Here is a 22,591-nt window from a genome sequence, read left to right as displayed (position 1 = left end):
CATAGATATGTATAACCATAATGTTTAATATTTTGGAGCGCGATCCCGTTTGAATGTATCATATTTTGGAGCGCGATCGCGTTTGAATGTATCATATTTTGGAGCGCGATCGCGTTTGAATGTATCATATTTCTGAGCGCGCTGTGGGTTTGAATGTATCATATTTTGGAGCGCGATCGCGTTTGAATGTATCATATTTTGGAGCGCGCTGTGGGTTTGAATGTATCATATTTTGGAGCGCGATCGCGTTTGAAAGGAAAAATGCACCAAACATTAGGCTTTATGTTTTTACTATTATCTCATTTCATATCATCATAACGAATGGAAACATTTGAAGTAACATAAGATAATCAATATATTTTTCTCTAGCATTCCCATACAAAAATGTAATATATGGCCATATATGTACTTATATATTAAATAGCATGACATATCTATACATATATTTGACTTATCTGAGAACACAATACATGCCTGCAACATATATGAACATTTATGTGTCCAAACATGTGAAGAAAATATTTGAGTTCATCCATATATGATACCATATATCTGCATATATTACAGTATAGTATTGGTTTCTCGCATATATGGACAACATTAAGTATAAATATGTGACATACATATTTGTTTTCCACATATTTAATAAATGTATGTAAACATACACTGTAACCCTTTACTGTAAATTTACAGCGAATTTCTTACTGAATTGTACTGTATTTCCGTAATACAGTATTAGGCTGACTGTAAAGGCATTGCATTGTGAGATTGATTTCTTTCGCGCTCAATTCAGTTCAAATGTGACGCGAGCACACAGTAGCTACTACAGGCAAACTTGTTTTGTCAGCGGGATTCAACTGAACAGAATAATCATTCCTGTTATCAAGATAAACAATGTCTGCGAATCTGTGAGCAATTTTTAAGCTTTTGTGAGCTTCGGTTCGTGTTTCAAACATTAGTTGCCTGTGACGCAGCAGAAAATGGACGACGTTAACGGTGCATGAAGACGGATGGAAGAATTTGTCATCTGAAACTGCGCGTGATGATAAGTGGGATTTAGAGTTTGAGAAGATGGAGAATTATTCAACTGAGTGATACGGTAAGCCAATATATAAGTTTTTGTTTTGCGTTCGCATTTCTACATTGTTTCCACATATTTGGTTTGATTTTGCGAACGCGGTTTACTACCGTGGCCGCAAGCAATTCACTGACTCTGTTCCACCTGTTTACCAAGTAACTTAGACATTTCACATAATAGGCAACATTTACCATGCTATTTGCATGACGTGCTTTATTTTTCGTTTCAGGCTTTGTAATCTGATGGCCAGTGTTAATGTCAAGTCAAGTCAAGTCAAGTCAAGTTTATTTGTATAGCGCTTTTCACAATACAGATTGTATCAAAGCAGCTTCACAGTATTAAATTAAAATAATACAACAAAGTTTGTTTCAAGAGGAATTTATTGATTGATAAAATTAAATTAAATATCCCCAAAATATCCCCAACTGAGCAAGCCAAAGGCAACAGTGGCAAGGAACCGAAAAACTTCATCAAGTGACCTAATGGTGTCCTAAAACTCCATCAGGTGACCTAATGGAGAAAAAAAAACCTTGGGAGAACCCAGGCTCAGTCGGGGGCCAGTTCTCCTCTGGCATTTATGAGCTAGAGGCCGGATTGTAGTTTGAACTGTAGGATTATATGAATGCCTGGCTGAAGAGATGCGACTTTAATCTAGTTTTAAACTGGGAGAGCGAGTCTGAGCAACGAACAGTATCAGGAAGACTATTCCAGAGTTTTGGAGCCAAATGTGAGAATGCTCTCCCTCCTTTGGTGGTTCTGGATATCCTAGGTATGACCAAAAGCCTTGAATTTAGTGATCTTAAAGAGCTTGGATGGATTATAGGGTGATAGAAGGTCCGTTAAATAGACTGGAGCTAAGCCGTTTAGGGCTTTATAGGTCAGTAGCAATACCTTGTAATTAATACGGAACTTTATAGGTAACCAATGCAGTGATGATAAAATCGGTGTTATATGATCATATTTTCTTGATCTAGTAAGAACTCTAGCGGCGGCATTTTGGACTAACTGTAGCTTGTTTATTGAGGATGCAGGACAACCAGCTAGTAAAGCATTACAGTAATCCAGTCTCGAGGTCATGAATGCATGAACTAACTTTTCTGCATCAGAAACTGATAGCATATTACGTAGCTTAGCAATGTTTCTAAGGTGGAAAAATGCTGTTTTTGTAACATATGAAATATGATTTTCAAAAGACAGGTTGCAATCGAGTATAACACCCAGGTCTTTTACTGTAGAGGATAAAGTAACAGGACATCCTATGATGTTAAAGTTGTATTGTGCGAGGTTTTGTGGGCGGTTTTTTGAACCGATAAGTATTACCTCTGTCTTGTCTGGATTTAATAAAAGAAAATTACGGGTCATCCAATCTTTTATATCTTTAACACACTCTGTCAATTTGGAAAATTTTGCGTTTTCATCCGGCCGTGATGAAATATATATTTGAGTGTCATCAGCATAACAATGGAAACTAATTCCATGTTTCCTTATAATATTTCCAAGTGGCATCATATATATTGAAAATAACAGAGGGCCTAATACAGATCCCTGCGGCACTCCATAGTTTACTGGAGTTATGATTGATTTTTCTCCATTTAAATAGACAAAATGGTAGCGGTCAGATAGGTATGATTTGAACCAGCTTAGTGCTTGTCCTTGAACACCAGTATAATTTTGTAGTCGATCTAAGAGTAATGTATGATCTATAGTATCGAACGCAGCACTAAGATCAAGTAAAACTAGTATTGAGATACAGCCTTGGTCAGAAGCTAAAAGTAAATCATTTGTGATTTTAACGAGCGCAGTTTCAGTGCTATGATGCGGTCTGAATCCAGACTGAAACTTTTCATAGATCTCATTTTGTTGCAAGAAAGAGCCCAGTTGAGCAGACACCACTTTTTCTAATATTTTAGACATAAATGGAAGATTTTAAATGGGTCTATAATTTGCTAGATTATTATGATCTAATTGTGGTTTCTTAATGAGAGGTTTTATAACTGCCAGTTTAAATGTTCTTGGAACATGACCTAAAGATAAAGACGAGTTAATAATATTGAGGAGAGGATCTTCCACTACAGGTAACACTTCTTTCAGTAGTTTAGTTGGTATAGGATCTAATAAACATGTTGTTGTTTTAGATGAAGTGATAAGTTTATTTAACTCTTTTTGTTCTATAGTTGTAAAGCACTGTAATTGTTCTTTCGGGGTGATAATTGAAGCTGAATTATAAGGCGCGATTGAAGATTGAACGTTTACAATTGTGGTTCTGATGCTTTCTATTTTCTCAGTGAAGAAGTTCATGAAATCATTACTACTGAACTGTAACGGGATATTTTGTTCGGGTGACGTCTGTTTATTTGTTAGTCTAGCCACGGTGTTAAATAAAAACCTTGGATTGTTTTGGTTGTTTTCTATTAGTTTGCGGAGGTACTCAGCCCTGGCCGCTTTTAGGGCCTTTTTATAACGTGACATACTGTCTTTCCACGCGATTCTAAAGACCTCTAAATTAGTTTGTTTCCATTTACGCTCTAAAATACGGGTTTCTCTCTTTAAAAAATGCTTAGTATTGTTATACCATGGTGCTTTATTTTTCTCTCTGACCTTTTTTAATTTAATAGGTGCAACCACATCCAATGTTCTAGAGAGAATGGTGCTCATAGTGCTAGTTAGTTCTTCTAGTTCATCTGTTTGTTTGGGTTCAGGCAGCAGCTGAGACAGATTAGATAAGCAATTTGAGAAATTATCTATGGTGGATGGGAGGATTGTTCTGCCTGGTTGATAACGCGACGCCGCATGACATATTACAGCAGTACGTAATATGCAAGTTACCATGTAGTGATCAGTGACTTCATCACTTTGTGGAATGATATCTATATCGGTTGGATCGGTTCCATGTGATATAATTAAATCGAGTGTATGATTAAGACGATGAGTTGGTCCGGTGACGTTTTGCTTGACCCCAAATGAATTTAATAAATCTGTAAACGCAGCTCCTAACGCATCATTTGGATTATCTACGTGTATGTTAAAATCTCCAACAATTAGTGCTTTATCGACATTGACTAATAGGTCTGAGAGAAAATCTGCAAACTCTTTTAGGAAATCAGCGTAAGGCCCTGGCGGTCTATATACGGTAGCCAAGGCTAGAGATAATAGGGATGTTTTTCTAACATCTAAGAGCGTAACATTTAGTACAAGTACTTCAAATGAAATAAACTTATAACCCGTTTTCTGGGTAACATGAAACGGGGCTCATGCTTATAACAGTATCCAGGAGGAGTAGACTCATTAATACTGAAATAATCATTTGGTTTAAGCCAGGTTTCAGTAAGGCAAAGTATATCGAAGCTATTATCTGTGACTATTTCATTTACAATAACTGCCTTAGGTGTGAGTGATCTAATGTTTAGAAGACCTAGCTTTAGAAATAGTTTTTGTTTACTAATAGCAACATTTTCTGTTTTAATAACAATTAGATTTTTCCTAGATCCTGCATTAGATTTATTATTTGATCTCACTAAACGAGGAATAGACACGGTTTCTATGCAATGTTCTACACTAGTATTTATATCAGTTGAATTGGTGCAGCAGAGACTATGATTTGGACTTTTGGTTACTAGTCAAAGGGTATTTAACATTTTGGAGATGTTATCTGACAGAAGATCCGCTCCGAATCTGCTTGGGTGTAAGCCATCAGCACGGAAAAGCCTAGGACGCTCCCAAAACAGATTCCAATTATTTACAAAGAGCAGTTTCTGCTCATTGCACCATGACATTAACCATTCATTTAGCGCAAATAATCTGCTGAACTTTTCATGCCCTAGTCGGTACGTGGGAAGCGGTCCTGACACAATGATCGTTGTTTCAGGCGATGTGCTGCGTACCGTATCGATTAGATTCCTGAAGTCTTTCTTCAGAATCTCCGTCTGGCGCAGCCTGATGTCGTTCACTCCCGCGTGCAGGACCACAGTTCCGACGCGCTCGTCACCGTTCAGGATCTCGGGAACGCGAGCAGCGATTTCAGAAACACGAGCACCAGGAAAGCAGTGACTTTGCACCTTACTTTTACCTAACGTAGCGTGTACATGCCGAACGATGGAATCGCCGATGATCACAGCATCGCGTTCTGTTTCGCGTAGAGGGGAGAAGCGGTTTTGTGTCGATAACTCGAAAACCGGGAGGGTCGGAGAAAGTCTTGGTCTAAACCTGACTCGCGTCTTCCGCTGCGGAACCACCCAGGCTTCGTGGTGGCGTGTTGGAGCCGGAGTGAACGAGACCATGGCTGATTTCGACCGATGCTGAGGAACGCACGGAGTAGGGATGGGCGATATGGCCTAAAAAATTTATCACGATAATTTCAGGGATTTATTGCGATAACGATACAAATGACGATAAATTATTTTCTTCTGTAAAATATCAGATTATGTTATGTTTAAGTTGTGTTCCAGTGACTGTGCTGAAAAACATCACACAACAACAATTACACAATAATAATTCAAATCAATTACAAGTTAAAAAAATGTTATTTATTTATACTCTCATGGTGCAAAAATTGTGCAAAGCAAACAGCAAAAGTAACAATCACCATGTCTTCAGTTGTGTTTCAAAATTACAACAGAGTACAACTGCAAATAAATCCTGATAAAGTAACAAACATGTTAAAGTAACCTGATAAAGTAAAGAAGTTCAGAGTGAAACACACTCTTAGAATGTAAATATAATACGTAAGTGGAACATGCTAACACCAATTAGGTAGTTAAATTATCAACACTCTTGTCCCATGGAACAAATTGTAAAAATAGTGCAAACACTGTATCAAAAAGTAATGATCCCAACTATGTCTTCAGATAGTTTACAAAATAGTGCAAAACAAGATGATAAATTAAAAAACAAATCAATAAATTAAATTTAAATAAAAGTTTAATTAAACTGTAAACACTGATATACTCTTGCAAAATATAGAAATGAGGCTGACATGAACATGTCTGGTAGTGCAAGTTGTATAACACACATACTAGTGTGATTCAGTAGCTTTCAAAAAGAGAACAGGGCTCACACCTTAAGATTTTTGGTCAAGAAGACCAACATATTCACAGTAGCTGGTTTCAGAAGAGACCTTTGGCATGTCACTACATTTCCAGCAGCGCTGAACACCCTCTCTGAGGGTGTACTAGTGGCGGGGATGCACAAGTACTTTTTCACCAAACGACTGATGTTAGGGAAATTCACCTCATGTACCTTCCACCACGTAAGGGGATTGCTTTCACCATCTGCAAGTGGCCCATGCAGGTAGTTGTTTAATTCAGCCTCAATTTTCTCTGTTTCAGAAAGCGTGGTCATCTCAGCAGCTGGTTTCTTGAAAAAACTTCCAAGACTCTTCTTCTGCCTTTTAGATGCACTCTGAGTTTCTTTTGTTGATTCAGATGACGTTACAGGGGTAGAAGAGCCAGCATCACTTGGCATGACAGAAAGGGATTCCACCTCTCTGACTACTCTGGCTTTGATGACCAGGATCTCTTCTTGACTCATATACTGAGTGCGGAAGCGTGGATCAAGAATTGTTGCCATGTTGATCAGTTCCTGAACCTCTTGGTCACCATATTTGGTGTTCATGTAGTCCAATATTGAACTTTTAATTGTCCTGGTGAGATCTGTGTCTTCATCTTTCCCCTGCAGCAGCTCACTGTTGAATAGGTGAAGAGTAGGCTTCAAGCATGACACTGTGACATAGTTTTCAGAAGAGAGGGCATCTGTAAAATCAAGAAGAGGCCCAAGTGCTTTACTGACAGAGTCTAGGACATCAATATCCTGCCAAGTAGGCACCAGATGCCTGGTTGACCTGTCAGCAGCCAGGACTTGCGTAATGGCCTTCTCTTGCTCAAGTATCCGCTCGATCATCTTCTGCCTTGATCCCCATCGTGTTGCTGATTCAGTCACAAGTTTGTGTGGCGGAAGGCCAAGTTCTACTTGAGCATCTTTGAGTGTTCGCTGCTTTTTCCAGCTGTGCGAAAAAACACTGACAATCTTCTTACAGACTCCCACAGCTCTGTCAATCCTGGTATCCCTCATGCTTCTCTCTGCAAAACAACAACAAAACTATTTATTTTTATGCATGTCTTTTGCACAAGAATAAAATAAATACAATAAAAAACAAACAAAAACAAAAAAAAGTTAAAAGAAAAGAGTTAAAGATCAGTTAAAATTAAAATAGATGAACCTAAAAAATCATTTAAATAAATGAACATTTAATATTAAACATGTAATGCATTTCTGTTCAAAATAATGCATAGTCAGTCACGTTACTAATGCAGAAACAAATACATAAATACAGTTAATATTAAGCTCATATTTGCTCAGTGTGCATGCATTAAATATACTGACACTAAGAGAAAAAGAGTAAACTTACCAATAGCAATGTGTAGACAATGGCCAAAGCAAGACAGTCTTGTCCACATGTTTAGAGTGGCTGCTTTTACTATATTGGCCCCGCTGTCCGTTGTTAGGCACACCTGTTTCTCCTCATCTAAATTCCATTCTTGAAGAAACTGCTTCAAGCCACTCGCGATGTTTTCACCCGTGTGGTCATCTGGGAAAAAACTTGTCTGGATGCAACAGCTGTTCAAACTCCAGTCACTCGTTATGTAGTGGACCGTAAGACTAATGTACGGCTCAGTCGCTCTGCTACTCCACATGTCTGCAGTTGAAGCATAAAAGTCCGCCGTAGACAGTGATGTTTGTACCCTACCGCGGCACTCTTCATACATCGCTGGCAGGGCTGTTTTGGAAAAGTACTTCCTTGAGGGCATGTTGTATCTTGGGTCCAGTTTATGGATCATTCGCTTGAATCCTTCTTTTTCGACAGTTTGGAATGGCAACATGTCTTTTGTCAAACAAAACGCCACTGCCTCCGTCAATTCGTTCCATCGTTTACTTTGCTTATCATAAGGGACGCAACTAGCAAATGCGCTGGCAATTTTCGTCTGGGTGGATATTTTCTTACCCCTAGGTCCACTTGTAGTTTTCGCCTCCGTTGCCTCGCGTATCTTCAGACATTCGTCATGCTCTGGTTTGTGTTTGTGTTTCAGATGGTGGAACAAATTGGACGTGTTTCCACTCTTTGTAACCACCGTTTTTCTGCAAACTTTGCATATTACGGTAGTTTGCTCCTCGTCTGATTTTCTGTAACCAAACCAGTTCCAAATTGTGGAGGTAGCTCCTCGCTTAACAACAAGCTCCTCTTCAGCCTCACGTCCGCCTTCCGCCATGCTTGTTTTCACTCCACACAGAGAATGTCCGCACGTGAACAGTGAATCGCGCGCGCGTGCACAAAACTACGTCATCAACTAGACTTATCGTTATTATCGTGAGGAGACACATTTTTATCGTGAGGAGAATTTTCAACGATATATCGCAAACGATAAGATATCGCCCATCCCTAGCACGGAGTAGACGCGGTCGGAGTCAGCGGGTTAGTAACGTTAAACACTGATTTGTGTGCATCGGCGCGTGATGTTTCAAGAGCCAAACACCGGTCTCTCAGCTCGGCCTGTCTCAATAAAAGGTTGTGGATCTGTTTCTCAACAGCTTCCAGCTCAGACTGCAGTGCGTGCAGCCAGGGGCGTCGGACTGGGGGGGTAAAGGGTACCGAGTACCCAGGGCCCGAGGCAGGGGGAGGGCCCTTAGAAGTCAGTTTTCTATACATACATATACATGCACTAACATTTGTATAGCATTTATATACAAATAAAAAAGTTCCTGTGCAAAACTAAACTTGTAGTTAGGCACTGGTTTGGTATAAAAAAAAGTCATTTTCATGCTGTGCAGGGCCCCACCACCCCTCTCGAATCAATGTAAATGGTACGACCCGCAGGTCAGGTGCTTCTGCTGTGGACCTGCGGTGAATCAGTTGATGAGACAAGAGCTGGAGTGAGCCGTGGTAGGAACTAGGAAGACAGGGGAAGAGTTATGTCTTTCCTTAAGAAAGGAAAATCAGGGGCTCAAAAACGAAAAGAAAAGAAGATTAAATAGAGAAAGGCAAATGAGGGCAAGCAGTTGCTCACTCAGTTTTTTTAAAAGAAAGGTGAGCTCCAAATGCATCATCGAGCATTGACATCTTTTTAACATAAATATCTACTCCAGGTAGAATAGCCTACATTTATGTTCGTACTCTATTTGAATAATATACCAATACTTTATAGTATCACACCCTACATAGCGAGCAAACAATGTTTCTGGGTAAATAACAGGGAGTGAGAAGCAGACGGAGGCGGAGCTGGGAGCTCAACACACTGCCACTCCAGGCAGCTGCGCAGCTTGTCTCCTCTTCTGCTGCAGTTCTCCCCAGAGTCAGAAGTTTACATGAAAACACTGTATATTTCCCTCCATTGTCAAAATCTAACACCCGCGACAACACAGATCGTTAGCGCCGATTTTACCGCATTGTTATGCAAATTAGCTCGCGCACGCTCTTACATTAAGTACAGGATTGTTCTCAGTTTAATGCACATCTTAATGATTGAAAATGACTTATTTTAAAAACGTAATTCAAAGACTGAATGTCTAGTTTGGCGGTTAGTGTACCCTGTGATTCTATAGTCTGCATTTATTTTAAATAATCATCAATTAACTTGTACTTTTGACAATAAAACAAAAATAAATTAATCAGAGTGTGGCTTATTTTGTTTACATTTTAAGTGTTTTTATGATAAAATGCAATACCCCACCCATTGGTATCACTATGGTATTTGGTACGGGGGCCCAGCAAGATGGTTTGTACCCAGGGCCCAAAATTTGGTGCTACGCCCCTGCGTGCAGCTCAAATGTGTCCTCACCTGCACCAAGCGGTAGACTACTTACATCTGATATATTCGCCATTTTAACAGATGGACAGTGAGTTAGCAACGAAGCTACCAGTGATGCTATCAATAATACTAATTTATATTATAAGTTTGTTTGTAAGTGAGTGTGGAGAAGACGCGTTCAGCCGTGATCCATGGACGTAACCTTTAAGAGTATGCAGCGTTGGATCACTAATAGGCTTGAGACGCGTCTGCTCAACAGTCCGCGTTGTAACTATGAGGTTTTTTAGGTTTTTTAGTGGTAGGGGTGTAGAGTAGACGCACGATAGGTAAAAAAAAAAAAAAAAGTTTGTTTATAAGTGAGTGTGGAGAAGACGCGTTCAGCCGTGATCCACGGACGTAACCTTTAAGAGTATGCAGCGTTGGATCACTAATAGGCTTGAGACGCGTCTGCTCAACAGTCCGCGTTGTAACAATGAGGTTTGAGCAGTAACATTAGTGCTTCTCAGTGAGGAAAAGTAGAAAATGTTCGTTGTAAGCGAGTTTAAAGAGAAAAATCAAGAATTATAAATCAAATCGATAGAGCTCCAAAAACAACAACGCATTCAGACGCAACGCATGATAATAACAGGACAAGACATTACTCACCGTGTTTGTTGAGTGTTTCTTACTCACCTGAGCTTTAATGTAAGTGATTTTAAGTAGTGTTACAGTTATAGTCTATGTGGTAAAAAAAAAAAAAAATGCTATCAAATGCTGTCAGTTCTGTGATCGTGCTTTTGAATCGTTGTCAGAATTTTGCTAGCACATGAAAATCCATGTTCCTAATGTTGTTTTCAAATGTAGTATTCCTGATTGCAATGCCATGGTCCTACAACTAACGTTAACTCCCACAATTCAAAGAGAAGTTAGACGGTGTTATCCTTCAAGCAGATAAGTAGAGATTATTCAGCAAATCTCATTAATCTGAAATAAGTTTTATGTTTTGGTTCTGTTGATCATGGTTGTGCTGTCCTTTTTAAAAATTGTTTCAGGAATTTGCAACGCTGATGTCCAGCAATCTACATTTGCCAGAGAGTCCACGCCTTATTTCCTGGTATGTAAACATTAAAGGGGTAGTTTAAACCTAAAATGAAAAGCCATCATTTACTCACCCCACTGCAAAATATTTTTTTCTTAATTAGTGTTTTTATCTTGTTTCCAGTCCAGATATCTAAAATTCTTACATGAAGAAGCATTTAATAGACAAGTAAAAATAATTGTCTTGTTTTCTGAAAGAATAAGTCAAAATTAAGTGAGTTTATGCCTAAAACAAACAAAATTATATATTCATTTTAGCATTCTAACCCTAACCAATTTTAATTTTTAGTTGAAAAATTTAATTCATAGAACTATGAATAGACAACTACATCGAACCACAGTAGAACCCACAGTAGTTATTTTGATTATTAATATTATTATTATTATTTTATTCCATTACAGGTCAATCTCTAAGCAACCAGTGCTGGACATTAAGTTTGGAAAGTCAAGGTGTGTGTGAAAGGATCACAGCCTAACTTCATCACTGGCCTGGCAGCGCTGTTTGCCTCCTCCTATGAGTTCAGCTTGCAGTACCAGGAAGAGGCAGCACCTTGAGTTTGTTCAGAGGTTAGTCATTGGCATATTTGCCATTCATATATTAGACTGAATTGTGTCATTAACCTTGACTTGACAGTATTTATTAAGCTGACTACTGGTATGAACAATATGGCCCTGGTTTCCATACAGGGCTTAGCTTAAGTAAATAAATAAATAAATAAAAAACATTACTGGTGTGCATCTTGAGACAAAACAGTGGCAGTCACATATTTTAAGATATGTCAGTGCAAGTTGTTTTCAGTTAAATGATTAGTGAAAATTCTGTCATTAATTACTCACCCTCATGTCGTTCCAAACCTGTAAGACCTTTGTTCATCTTCAGAACACAAATGAAGATATTTTTGATGAAATCTGAGAGGTTTCTGAACCACCCATAGACAGCAACGTCTTTGCAACTTTTAAGGCCCAGAAAGCTAGTAAAAACATTGTTTAAATAATCCATGTTACTACAGTGGTTCAACCTTAATATTATGAAGCGACGAGAATATTTTTTGTACACAAAAAACCCCCAAAATAACGACATTATGCAACAATCTCTTCTCTTTCACGTCATTCTCCTACGCTGTTGGCGTAGTGTAAACACTAAACAGTGTCAAGTCACCTTCATTTATATAACGCTTTTAAAAATATAGACTGTTTCAGCTTTACAGAGATAATAGGAGATTACAGTAGCATAGATTGTTTAGGCTTTACAGCAGCTCTACAATAAAGTTATTAGATCGACTATTGCTAATTGACTAAATGCCGGCGGACACAGCTTCAGTGAGTTGTTCAAAATCTTTCTATTAAACTCTGTGTACACAAACAATGTTTTCAATGCTGGACAAGCACAGTTTCATGTTGTGTCGAGCCTTCTTAGTGTTTTAAAAATAGTGAGTTTTGATGCTATCATAGAAGTGCCACAAGCACTCCCATTCAAAAGGCAATTTGACCAAAAACGAAAATACGGTCAAACTTAAAAGTGGCATTTCCATTCTAATTATGGTTCTCTTACGAGAGGTACTCTCGTACTGCGTAAATCTTACGCTAGGGGAAAATCTCTTTTCCGCGAGATACTGAAGCCAAAAAATTATCCTTAATTTTGAAATAATGTAAAACGCGTTGCGGCAGCATGCAGACACAGGCGAGACGGCTTGTGCGCCTATTGGCTGCCCTGCGGCAACTGCAGCAGCCTATCGATAAGGCCCACTCGTGACGTCAGCTCCAATGGGGGCGCTTCGCGCCCAATACGTCACGTCCCGCCAGAATGGGCGTGGTCTAGGGCTATAAACATAGCTTCGAGAGGCTAGCTCACTGATTTTTCATCTCTTCAGCGAAGCTCTCGCATCGCTGGATCCGGAGAGAAGCCGCGCCGTCTGAAAAAGCCTTTCAGCGGGACGAGTCGACACTCTGAAGCCGCTGGCCGCGCCGCCTTCAGTCGCCTTCCTGCTGCGCTATCCGCCGTTATATCCTTTCTCTGCTACTGTGTTTTGTGTATGTGTGTGTGCTCGCCGCCGCGACACACACTCTCATTGCACTAAAAGAGCCGGGCGTCTTTTTCAAGACGCCCCTTTCCTGAGGATCACGCAGCTCTCGCGCTCGCGCTCGCGCTCGCTGACGGCGACCGCCCTCACTGCGAGCCAGTTACTGCCTATGGTGACTCTGAGGACTCACCTGGCATCCTTCTCCGAGACTGCTCCTCCGCCCCCCCCAACCCGCAAAGCTCGCCGGTGCGCCCGCTTGCCTTGCCTGCTTGGGGGATGATACCTGCTCTCCCTCTGTTCGAGCCGCGCAAACCGCGCCGTTCACAGGGGATGTCAGGAGCGGACGGTCACGGGGCTAGCTTTCTCTCTCCCTCTGTTCGAGCCGCGCAAACTGCGCCGTTCACAAGGGAGGCTGGAAGCGGACGATCGGGGTTAGTTTTTCTTTACGTTACAAGAACGCCTGCAAACAAACGCCAGCATGTTGACGCTCTCTGTTTCTATGGCAACTTCTCGCTCGTTCAGTTCCAGTAAATGCGACTGTTCCAGTGTATTCTGCAGTAAACAAGTCGGCGAAACAGCCCGCTTGCCTGCACACAAACGCCGCTTTTACGGCTACCCAGATAAATCCCATAAGAGTGTATTTTCTGGTGTCCCGGCCACGGCCGATGGTGTTACGAATGTAGACGAAATTCCGACACACAAACACAGCCCGTCACACAGGGCTCGCGCACATGAAATCGACCCAGGTCGATTGCGCATTAAACGTGGTAAATGTGCCCACTGCCCAGTTCCCACAAACACTACGTTCCGCATATCTCAAGGTTTCTGTAAAAACAAAACCAACGTGCATTCGCTCTGCTCAGGCGGACAATGCTCTCAGTGTTGTAAATGTGCCCGCTATCCCGCGCCCACATTCACACATAGACATGACAGGTCCTACGGGACTCGCCCAGCCCTCCCCTCTCGGTTGACCACCGCAAAGGAGTCGAGCGCGGGCAATCTGCCCGCTGTTATCAGCGCGCCCCCTGCCTCGAAGCGCGACGCTTATGTTACAGCACACCGAAGCCCCTCTGTCGCTGAGCGACCAGAGCGCGCTCCGCATTCAGCCCCTAGCCATTCGTGCAGATGCATGGGCAAGGCTACCCGGGGGTTTTGAAGTGGGTGCTAGACATTATAGAAAGAGGCTATTCGCTACTGTTTCGCCGACGCCCTCGCCGCTATGTGACGCGCGTCGAAGCTACGGTAAAAACAGAAGTAGCACCACCTACTTCGAGCCGAAATTTTGAAACTGTTGAGCAAAGGGGCCATAGAGCCTTTATCTCAAGCTCAGAGTGAAGGAGGGCTATACAGCAGATACTTCCTGGTACTGAAAAAAGACGGGGGTCTCAGACCCATACTAGATCTAAGGCAACTGAACAGAGTGCTTGCGAAGCAACAGTTCAGAATGCTCACGACCAGAAAAACCCTTACGCACATTCGCCGAGGAGATTGGTTTGTGTCAATAGATCTGAAAGACGCATATTTTCAAATACAAATAGCGTCACGTCACAGGCGACGTTTGAGATTCGCCTTCGAGGGCCAGGCATATCAGTGCTCAGTCCTACCGTTCGGCTTGTCTCTAGCCGCTCGCACCCCTCAGACTACAGGGCATGCGAGTATTGAACTACTTGGACGATTGGCTGATTCTAGCTCAATCTCACTCGGTGCTCATAGAGCACAGGACCATTTTGCTCGATCACCTCGAGAATCTGGGTCAATTGGGCGAAGAGTTCTCTGTCTCCCAGACAGATAATATCTTTTCTGGGCACAGAACTGTACTCGCTGTCTATGATAGCGCGACTGTCACCAGAGCGCGTACTAGACATTCAGCGCGCAGCGAGCTCTTTCCGCTGCGGCGCATCTGTCCCGCTCAAGAAATTTCAGAGGATGCTAGGTCTCATGGCCTCAGCATCATCAGTACTTCAGCTGGGCTTGCTTCGCATGCGCCCGCTACAGTTCTGGCTGAAAGCGCGAGTACCGCGCCGAGCGTGGGCTTCCGGTCTGCTTCGTCTCAAGGTCAATCAGAAATGCATCGCAGCTCTGAAACCTGGGAAAGCAAACGACTTGTACCAATCAGGTGTTAGCCTGGGGACTTCCTCGAGTGTGAAGGTAGTGTCTACGGACGCCTCCACCTTGGGATGGGGAGCACTGCTCAAGGGCAGACCGTTCTTCGGCCAATGGTCAGAACGGGAGAAGCTTCTACACATAAACTGCCTCGAAATGTTGGCAGTAGACAACGCACTGACGCGTTTTTGTCCCTAAATACGAGGACACCACGTCCTGGTCCGCTCGGACAACATGTCAGTGGTGTCCTACATAAATCGCCAGGGCGGCCTCAGGTCCCCAAACCTGCAAAGGCTGACAGAACGCCTCCTGGTGTGGGCTCAGCGCAACCTGCTCTCGCCGAGAGCAGCGCATGTGCCAGGGCTCCTGAACGTAGGACCGGACAGACTGTCCAGAAACAATGTTCCGACAGGCGAATGGCCTCTACACCCACAGACAGTCCAGCTGCTGTGGAAGAAATTCGGCAGAGCGGAAGTAGACCTGTTCGCGTCTCAAGAAAACGCTCACTGTCTGGAATTTTTCTCCAAGAGCAGGGACGCGCTGGCTCACGTATGGCCCCGCCGCCCGCTCTATGCCTTTCCTCCCGTCTTTCTCCTGCCTCAGGTGATAGAACGGATCAGAGAAGGATGCTCAGTGCTACTCGTAGCGCCGTTCTGGAAAAACCAACCCTGGTTCCCAGTTCTGATGCAGCTAGCAAGCACTGCCCCATGGCCAGTGCCAGTGAGGAGGGACCTCCTCTCTCAGGCCAAGGGCTCGTTTTGGCATCCGCGCCCAGAGCTGTGGTCCCTTCATGTTTGGGCCATCAACGGGTACCCGCTGACCTCCCCAAGCGGAGTGTTAAACACGATCACGCAGGCTAGAGCTCCGTCTATGCGACGTCTCTATTCCTCGAAATGGTCAGTGTTCTCCAGCTGGTGCACAGCTCGTGGCGTGTCGCCCCTAGACTGTGGGGTGACGGAGGTTCTCTCCTTCCTACAAGAGCTGTTGGACAAGGGCAGGACCCCTTCCATGCTCAAAGTGTATGTGGCGGCCATAGCAGCGTTCTCAAAAACAACGCTGGGTCAGTCAGTAGGAAGGAACGATTTAGTCATCGTCTTCCTTAGAGGAGCTAAGAGACTGAATCCTCCCAGACCTCCCTCAGTCCCTGTATGGAACCTTTCTACAGTGCTGGAAGCCATGAAAGGTGACCCATTCGAGCCTTTACAGACGATTGATCTTAAACACCTGTCTTTCAAGACAGTGTTTCTTCTGGCTCTCGCTTCAGTGAAGCGCACAGGGGACTTACACGCGCTCTCAGTAAGCGCGACGTGTATGGAGTTTGGGCCTAATGACTCAAGAGTTATACTCAAACCTAAGCACGGTTATGTTCCAAAATCCCTCAACACACCGTTTAGGGTGCAGGTCATTCCCTGTCAGCCTTACCGGTCTCTGACGAGGAAGGAGACGCAAGCTTCCTTTGCCCAGTCAGAGCATTAAGAGCTTATGTGTCTCGCACGTCTGTTTTCAGACAGACAGAGCAGCTCTTTGTTTTCACTCTACGGACGTTCTAAGGGACTTGCCGTGTCGAAACAGAGCCTATCCAGTTGGATAGTTGATGCTATAGCGCTGGCTTATACCTCTAAGGGCTTACAGTGCCCATTTGGAGTCAGAGCACACTCCACGAGAGGCGTGGCCTCGTCGTGGGTTTGGTCTAGTGGGATTGCCTTGCAAGATATCTGTATGGCGGCAGGCTGGGCCTCCCCGTCTACATTTATAAGGTTTTATAACCTAGAGGTTCCCGCCTTGCAGGCTAAGCTGCTTTCGGTCTAAAATCGGTACTGTCTGCCCTGATGTGTTCGGGCCAGAATACTGAAACTGCTTGTGCAAATGCTCGCTGTTGGATCGCGCAGCTCTATGGGCAGTGTGTAAGACCCACTATATTCGTCAGTCCAGGCCGGGGGTCGCCCTGACTGTACGACACATCATCAGTATAACTGCTCCTTATAAGATGTTATATTATTACAGGAATGATGCTATTCTAGCCACTCTTTCCTGGGCTCTCTGTGAGTCCCTTATGATCATGTACTATATGAGCCCGGGCACTTGCCCTTGGGACTTTGGTGCTGGATCTTAGCATGCACGGCGTTTTACACTGTTTCCCCTAGCGTAAGATTTACGCAGTACGAGAGTACCTCTCGTAAGAGAACGTACTCGGTTACTAACGTAACCTCGGTTCTCTCTAGAGAGGAAACGAGTACTGCGTATCTTGCCGTGCCTGCACACGCTCTGGTTCGCTTCGGCGATGAAAAACCAGTGAGCTAGCCTCTCGAAGCTATGTTTATAGCCCTAGACCACGCCCATTCTGGCGGGACGTGACGTATTGGGCGCGAAGCGCCCCCATTGGAGCTGACGTCACGAGTGGGCCTTATCGATAGGCTGCTGCAGTTGCCGCAGGGCAGCCAATAGGCGCACAAGCCGTCTCGCCTGTGTCTGCATGCTGCCGCAACGCGTTTTACATTATTTCAAAATTAAGGATAATTTTTTGGCTTCAGTATCTCGCGGAAAAGAGATTTTCCCCTAGCGTAAGATTTACGCAGTACTCGTTTCCTCTCTAGAGAGAACCGAGGTTACGTTAGTAACCGAGTACGTTTTATACAAAAGTTTGCCTCGGGTAGAAAAAGCCAGTGCAGCGCTTCTGGGTTCTACGTCAGAACGTAGGCTTATTATTGGCCGTCTCTGGTCGTGTGTGATGACCCAGGAGCTAGCCAATAGTGAGCCTACGTTCTGATGTAGAACCCATAAGCGCTGCACTGTTTACACTACGTCAACAGTGTTGGAGAATGACATGGAAAAGAAGAGATTATTCAACAATGTCGTTATTTTGGGGTTATTTTGCGCACTAAAAGTATTCTCGTCACTTCATAATATTTAGGTTAAACCACTGTAGTTATATGTACTATTTACCAATGTTTTTACCACCTTTCTGGGCTTTGACAGTTGCATGGAAGGACAGAAACCTCTCAGATTTCATCAAAAATATCTTAATTTGTGTTGCGAAGATGAACGAAAGTCTTGAGGGTGAGTAATAATGACAGAATTTAAATTTTTGGGTGCAAACATGTAAATTTAGTCTGGTAAATGTCATGTTTAACATTATCGTGTAGTCATATATGCAATAAACATTGCAAGGCTTGCAATAAGTTCAATTATTTCTGTCACAAAGGTTTGGGCTGGATTCTGGCAGTGTGTGCTCTATATAAACTGAGAGTCTATGGCTGCCTTTCCACTGATACTCTGGGACCTGATGAGGGGATGATATTGTTAATGAGCTGGGTGATGAGTAGACAAAAGTAGTAGAATAAAACTTTAAATCTGGCAACCCCACTTTCAAAAGTTTAGTTAGTTGACAGTGCGCATGTAAACAGACACATTGAGTTGATGTATTTTAACCAGGGCAGAAAAAATATCAGTTATTGATCACAACATCCAACATTGCATTTTTTTTTTATCCAAACAGTCGTTAAAACCGGTATCTGGTTTCTTTTTACACATCTTTTGTGCTGTCTCTCTCTGTCAAAATATATAAACTCAGTCCATAATATTTAATTGTTTTTCTGCCTTTTAGACGCTTTCTTGACATCAATCCTGAACGTGGATCAAAAACAAAGAAAGGACAAGTAACTTCAAAGAAAACTGGCCAAGTTGTGCAAAACAAGACCACCACTGTAAGCCTACACAGGTTCCCTCACTTCTGCGAAAACTTGCAGACTTTGAATGGGATTTCGTTTGCACTTTTATGGACTTCAAAACAGAAACAGCAATTCACTGCCATTATAAAGCTTGGAAGAGCCAGGACATTTTTTTATATATCTCCGATTGTATTCGTCTGAAAGCAGAATGTCATATACACCTAGGATGACTTGAGGGTGAGTAAATCATGGGCTAATAAAAAATGTTGGGTGAACTATTCCTTTAATTAAGTGCTAAGTGTTACCTGTTTGTTGTTAAGTGTTAAAATTGCATTTTATGTTTAAAAAATTATTCAGCCAACATGTTCACAGAAGGCAATTTTCTGATCTTTGCTTTTAACCTAAATAAATGTTTTAAAACCCAGAAAATGTTGTTTTCTTTTTCCTAGTGTGGCTACTCTTATGAAACCTTAAAGTATAATATTTTAATTATGTAGTAACAAAAGCATTATTCCCTGTAAAATACAATTTATTGCTGTAGACAAGTTTAATATTGTAAAAGTATGTGGCATATACTGTATTTGGTAATTACAGTGGAGTACTGTAAATGCTGTTTACTGTACTAGTGTTGTAAAAATACAGTATGTGGATGGCAACCCAGCTGCCAGTATTTTACTGTAAATTTACTGTGAAAAGTTTTACAGTGTACATGCATGTGATGTGATACTGATGCATTTTTAAAGCTGTGGCATATGGTTATGGTACTTTGTGGATGTATTTGTCAAAAATGACAAAGAAAACACTGCATTATTGTATTAAAATACTAAATTTGGTATTCACACAATAGACACAAAATCTCCAACTATAGGCATTTAATTACAATGCATTCATATATAAGATTTGTATCCCTAATATAAGTGAAAGTATGTACAATAGAAATAAGTACATATATGCATGTACATATATGCGTCATATACGCATGTATACATATATGCGTCATATACGCATGTATACATATATGCGTCATATATGCGTATTACATATATTTCACATTTATGTGCATATACGGGAAAATATATGGCACTTACATGAAAACGGCCATTTTTGCTATATTTTGAAATATATGTTTCATATATGTGTATGTGTTTTACATATATGAATTTTGCATATATTCTCATATAGGCAGCAGACATACATGGGCACTGACATTATATATGTAATTTACATATATTGACATATATTACATTTCTGTATGGGTTGTTACTGACATTTTTTGGAAGATTTATAGGCTGCTATAGGTTATTATTATTATTTTTATGCAGTACTGCACATAGCTTGTGCCTACAAGGCACAACAAACATGGTGTTCATTATATTATATATTGTTGGAAACATTTGTGTGTGTGTGTGTATTCTGTGAATTTTAAAAAGCAATTTTAACCAGAAAAATCTAAAATTTATTCCCAAAATCGTGCAGGCCTAGTTTCTCTTGATACCAGTATGTTCACTTTTTTTCTTTTCTTTCAGGGACCAGATGCAACTGAGTCCTGCTGACTTCAACATTCACATGAGTCTCTGTACATGAACATGGTAAAGTGAAAATCAAACACCTTGGAAATGAAAGGTATGTACAATGTTTTTAGGAATGGCACAAAGGTCTCTGTCTTTGGATCATTGTTTTCAATGTGCTCTTTTTGTCATTTGTTGTGTATTTTTGGATTATGTTGTGTTGTAAATAAATCCAAACAATCTAAAAGCCATTCTTTTTTAAATCTCCTCATTCTTTGTGCAAGGTTGCTCTGAATGACAGGGCCTGATCGCTCCTAATAGGGCAGTTAGGGGAGTGTCTTTGTCTTTCTCAGGGGTTGAAGGCTTACATATTCATGAAATGATCACGCCTCTTCGCATATGGCTTTCTCACACAAAACACGTCTTAGAAATTTTAAATCAATATATTGTCTTATCTGAATGAGCAGTCAGGGTGATTTTCACATAGTTTTGGAGCAAATATTCTAGGCTACGTGATACAATTTTCAAAAGTCTTGTGAAGAAATAATCAGTATGGGTTTCATGGCCTTATTTCAGTGACAATTTTTTTTTGTATTTTCACAAACCACGCATAAATGTCATTATCTCAAAACTGCAAACTTTTACATACATGCTGCTGATATATTATTGTAGCAGAGTTTGTGCTAAATACAGTGTAATAAGACTTTAGCCATGACAATGTCACAAGTAACAGAAATAAGCACAAATGTCAGAGCATGTCAGAACACCTCCAGGGCCAGAAAACAGCTCAGACCTCAGAGGGTTAAGCATCAAGGCGGGTGATGTGGAGCTCGATCCCCCACTTCACGCACCCGCTCAAGAGGAGCTGGTGGAGGTTTTGACCCGCGCTGTGGCCAAGTTAAGAATTGATTGGCCACAAGAAGAATTAGAAATCCAGCCGCCAAGTAAGCTGGATGAAAGATTTTATAAGCGCAGGTCTCAAACTCTACGCCGGGGCCTTCTGTTTTTTCCTGACTTGCACAATGAGTTGAGCAAGTCATGGGAAAGACCATATTCAGCCAGGCTCTCCAACCCCCCAGTGCTTGATTTTTCTAATGTGCTGGGGGCGGCTGAGCGTGGTTGTGGGACAATGCCTCGGGTGGAGGAAGCTCTCCGAGCTATTTTTCTCCTGAGGCCACATCATCCCTTAACACTAGAAGTCCCAGAGTTTTTTAACCCTCCTTTAGCCAAGTGGATGCTAACTGGCCAGTCTTTTGGCTATCATTAGCATCAATTCATGTGTAAATGTGGTCATTACCTGAGCAATCTGCAGGGGGGTTGGGGGGTGTGTGTGTGAATGGTTGCTGGTGGCTTGTTTGTATGTGTGGGGGAGGGAGGGCTGCTAAAAGCAGAGAACTTGACTCGCTGCTGTTTCCTGCAGTATATTGCAACTAAACCTGACAAGTTTGGGATCAAGTTTTGGGTGGCTTGCGACCTAAAATCCAAGTACATTTGTAATGTCTTCCCATATCTTGGCAAGGACCCTAGTCGTCCCAGTGGAGAGAGACTGTCTGAAAATGTAGTGATGAGGCTGATGGAACCATTCCTAGACAAGGGCAGAAATGTTACCACGGACAATTTCTTCACATCGCCAAACGGAAGAAGACCGTGTACATTCTTAGCAGCATGCACAGCGTGATTCAGACTGAAAATACCACCAAAAGGAAGCCAAACACTATCACCCTTTACAACACCACAAAGTGCGGCGTGGATGTGATGGACCAGATGGTGCGGGAGTACACTGTCCGCACAGGGACACGGCGCTGGCCAGTTGCCGTGTTCTATAACATGATTGACATGGCAGCACTGAATGCACATGTGCTGTATCAAGCATGCACCGGAAGGCAGGAAAGACGGGTGGACTTCCTGCTGGAGCTTGCAAGAGAGTTGGCTAACTCTCATATGTGTGCGAAGAAGGCAAGAAAAGAACAATTGCTTCGGACACAACCCTCCACACCTAGCCCTGGAAAAAGAGCCATGTGTCAGGTCAAACACCAATGCAAGAACAATCATGCCACTGTGCGATGTGTTCACTGCTACAGATACACATGTGGTAAATGCAGACGGGAGATACCATGGCAGTGCCAGGATTGTGAGTGATTGCTGGAATGTACTCACTCACTTTTTAATATTATTTGTAAATATGTGTACAAATGGTTGGTTTCTTTTTTATTTAATTTTTTACTGTTTTTATCAATAAATCTCAGCAACAAAGGAAAAAAAAAACATGTGTGTTGATTTCTCCCTAAGATGGCAAAGTGAAACACAAGTTTCCTTGAAGTGGCTCAGCATAGCCCCA

The 22,591-nt window shown here is 42.1% G+C and overlaps 1 long non-coding RNA gene across 2 annotated transcripts; it reads left to right on the top strand.

The window, feature by feature from the left end:
- Nucleotides 1-728: 728 nt before the first annotated feature.
- On the top strand, nt 729-19,433 carry LOC309488542. 2 transcript variants are annotated; one of them, XR_014202162.1, is made up of 5 exons: nt 729-1,099; nt 1,308-1,335; nt 10,720-10,969; nt 11,356-11,520; nt 18,682-19,432. It is a non-coding gene; the product is annotated as an uncharacterized lncRNA (long non-coding RNA). The 2 variants fall into 2 exon arrangements; XR_014202161.1 differs by lacking the exons at nt 729-1,099; nt 1,308-1,335 and having other exon boundaries at nt 9,961-10,969; nt 18,682-19,433.
- Nucleotides 19,434-22,591: the final 3,158 nt, after the last annotated feature.

This window comes from Leuciscus leuciscus (genome assembly GCF_965113295.1).
Source record: "Leuciscus leuciscus genome assembly, chromosome: 23".
Taxonomy (NCBI): Eukaryota; Metazoa; Chordata; class Actinopteri; order Cypriniformes; family Leuciscidae; genus Leuciscus; species Leuciscus leuciscus.
Note: the sequence above shows the minus strand (reverse complement) of the source record. Positions and strands in the feature narration are given on the sequence as shown.